This window comes from Amaranthus tricolor, chromosome 15 (assembly GCF_026212465.1).
Source record: "Amaranthus tricolor cultivar Red isolate AtriRed21 chromosome 15, ASM2621246v1, whole genome shotgun sequence".
NCBI classification, from domain to species: domain Eukaryota; kingdom Viridiplantae; phylum Streptophyta; class Magnoliopsida; order Caryophyllales; family Amaranthaceae; genus Amaranthus; species Amaranthus tricolor.
In genome coordinates this window covers 16,273,431-16,277,277 of record NC_080061.1, presented here as the reverse complement: position 1 = coordinate 16,277,277, position 3,847 = coordinate 16,273,431, and positions in this window count along the sequence as shown.

The window sequence follows — 3,847 nt, the reverse complement described above, 5'->3', positions numbered from 1 at the left end:
GAATCATACTAGGTGAATCGACATTGTTTTACAAATACCCTTTTTCCTAACACAGACTGGAAGTATGATTGTTCCCAGGGGTAAAATTCGATTACCTCCAAAGCCAATGAGGGGTTTGTCAATAGTAAGTAGATGTTTTTCCAAAAATTTTATGTGTTTTAGAAAATTCATGGTGATTAAATCAGTTTTGCTTCCGGTATCAACGAGCACTCGCCTAACTTTCATTTGGCCTATCTTGATATCTTGATAGTAGCATCAAACTTCATCACGGGGTTTCCCGTAGTTGATTTTGAGGGGCCCTTGAGCAAAGTATGGAACTTATCTTTCGCAGCTCTGAGGGTTGGGTAGTCTTCAGAGAAACCACCTATTATCAAATTTATGATGTCGTAGGTATCATTGGAGTAGTCCTTTATTTCTATCCTCATGTTTGAGAGATTTATGCTTCGTACGGTGTGACCTTCTCTCATTGTCACTACGAGAGCCATACTCCTTCCAATTCAAGAACCTTTCGAGTTTCCCTTCCTCGGCTAGTTGATGAAAAATGCGCTTAAGTTCTCTGAATTGTGACGGAGTATGCCCATGTTCCTTGTGATAGTCACACCACAAGTTCTAATTACGGAAATCGGAAGGAGTTGTAGTAGGAGGGCTACCCTTAGGCCTTGGCTGCTTGGTCCATGTATATAGATGACATTCTTTGGGTTTTCTTGGTCCTTGATCCACAGGTCTGATCTCTAGGTGTCTTGCAAGGTTAGCTTGCAGACTATTTCTTCTGAATTCTGATCTTGTGTGTTTAAACCCCTTGGTGATGTTTGTTCTTAATTGAAATGACTTAGATTGTCTTGGTTAGTGTTATTTCTCCCTTGTTGACGTCCTTGTTGTGTATCTAAGTTTGAACCAGGCATAATTGGTTCAACTCCTCCTTCTTGGGGAAGAATTGTCCTTAATTTTGTGTTCCCATGGTAGGATTTGAGGTCCCCTATGTTGAATGTACTAGAGATGTTGTACTCTTCTGGCAGGTCCACCTTGTAAGCATTTTCTCCATATTTTGCTATGATTTGGAAAGGTCCTAATGCTCTAGGCATCAACTTGTTCTTTCTCAGGTTTGGAAATCTGTCTTTCTTTAGATGAACCCAAACGAAATCACCAACTTTCAGCTACTGTTTATGTAACATTTGAGAATTTATATTGCGAATAGAAATTTATTTGGGTGAAAGTTAGAAGAAAATATAAAATAGATAACTGAGCCTTAGTGGCGGTATGATTTAATTCAATAATAATAATAATAATAATAATAATAATAATAATAATAATAATAATAATAATAATAATAAAAACAACAACAACAACAACAACAACAACAACAATAATAATAATACTAATAATAATAATCAATATCAGATTTCAATACTACTATCACTGTTCATCATCTCCCACCCTAAACCCCAATCTTTTTCCTTGAACCTGATTGTCCAAAGGAGGCGGCACCTACTTCCTACTTTTCTCTAATATTTCGAACAAAAATAAAAAATAACTCTAGCCTTTTCCACCTGATTTTTGCAAGAAGCAAGCACCGATCCTTCCTCTGCCTTCGATTTTTGAAGAAACTAGGTACATTTTCTGCTGATTTTTGAAAAAATAATGAAGAGAAACAAATCAATAGCCATTGTTATTTCTTCAACCTTTTTTTTTTAAAGAAGACCAACAATGGCCCTCCCGTTCTGCGTGAGTTTTGCCCGAAATACAGCAAATCCAATTTGAGCAGGTTGTTCTTCATTTAAGCGGTTTCAGTCAAATATAATAAATCCTCCTCCTTGGTTTTGATTTTCGAAGAACAAGATCCTTTACTCTGCATCTGATTTTAGAATTAGGGATAAAGCAACAGCAGGTATATTCATCTTGCCTTCTTTATCTGATTTTTGAATTAAATAACTGAACCATGAATCCCTAATTTCATTGAGCATCAAGAACTAAATAACCAAGCTTTCATTCAAGCCATTCAAAACCTAAATACCCTTTCCCCATTTCTCTGACTTTCAGATACAGATGTCGCAGAAGGCAGTGGCTATTGCCTCATCTGTCCCTGGATTCATTGCCGCCATTTTATTAAGGTAGTAAATAAATTCATGTTCTCTGCCCTTTTGATGATTGTTATTACATATCTTATTATCAATTTGCAAGTATCTTTGCATCTTTTCTTCTTGGATATCAAGATGATATGGATATCAAGATTTACAATAATAAAAGAGATAAGCTTGTGTTGATGGTATTAATTTTATGGATATCAAGATTATGAGTTGTGTTGGGAAATATTGGTTATTGATAAAATATTGGATTAGTTTATATTCTTGAAGAGATTATTAGATTCTTTAGATGCTTATTCACTTTGGTTTAAATGTAGACATTTGTGTTTAATTAGACATGCTAAAACAAAAGTCTTAGTTAAGCTTTAGTCTTAGGAGGAGATGTAATAAGTTATATGTTAGTACTAAGTTTTGAACGCTCTATGGTGATGTTGCGATTTTGTCATACTTCAGGATACAATTACGTCGATAATCCCTTTTAGTCGACTGTAGTGAATCGGTCTCAACTTCTTGAAGCAAGGTTATCGGTGAGTAGTAACAGTTCCATAAAGGGGTCTGGCCTGATTACATTTCTTGAAAATAAACTGTTTCTAAAGCTCTTTCGAAATTGAAAATTGAAAAGACAAATGTTGTTGTGACTGCTTATGTTGATATTATGATATGGTCAATGGATCGGGCTTGCGAGCTGGTCATTGACGGAGTTGAGGAACATTGTTCCCTGATCCTTGTTTTTGAAGCGAGTTATCATTCAGATATTGACTAGCTTCACCCGAGAGCGACATAGCCATAGAGCTATGGGGCACCTCTCAAACTGGACTCCCTGTGCGCACATAGATCTAGGAAAGTGATGTTGCTTTTAATCTTCTATTTTGAAATACTGTGTTTTGTTGTTTTCGATTGTTACTTCTCATTCAGTTGAACCTGACACCCTGTTGTTTCCATCTTTTAGTTTGTTTGCAGATCGGAACTGGTCGGGAACGATGGGTTAGCAGTGATGATTAGAGATACAGAGATGTTATATTGAGCTGAGTACGTGAGAAGTGTAGTATTGTATTAGGTTTTTGTTATATTGGACTTATAGAGTGACTTTTATGATTATATTGTATTTCAGTTAGATGTTTGGTTTGAGAATTAGCTGATTTAGCTATGTTTTAGAACTGGTGACGCCTTTGCTCAAGTTTTAGAACTTAGATTTATTTTGTTTTGGGAAATCAACCCCGTGATAACCCTATTTACTCAATCAATGGTAAGTTGGGTTGTTACAGTTTATTCTTGTGATATCCTATCTGCCTTCAGCTTATATTTGTGATTTGTCTTATTGATATTCTCCTGTATGGTTTTGTGTAGCTTCAACAATTCCTTGGCATGTTCTTCAGCATCTTTATGAGACCTGTCATGTTTTGTTTGCAGAAATTAGAGATACAGGTAACAAAGGATTCTCTTCATAGACACATTCAAAAGGTGTGTGCTTAGTGCTATAGCTAGGACTCCTATTGTAAGCAAACTCTGCTTGGCACAATTTGAGATCCCAATCCTTAAGGTTCTTGTTCACCAAAGTCCTTAAGATAGATCCTAAAGTCTTGTTTATTATCTTAGTTTGGCCATCAGTCTGGGGGTGATATACTGTACTGAACAAGAGCTTAGTGCCTAACAGTCTCCATAGGGTTTTCCAAAAATGACTTAGGAACTTATTGTACCTTTTAGACACAATGGTCATAGGAATCCCATGCCATATGTTTCGCATCATCCACCTTATGAAAAGCTAC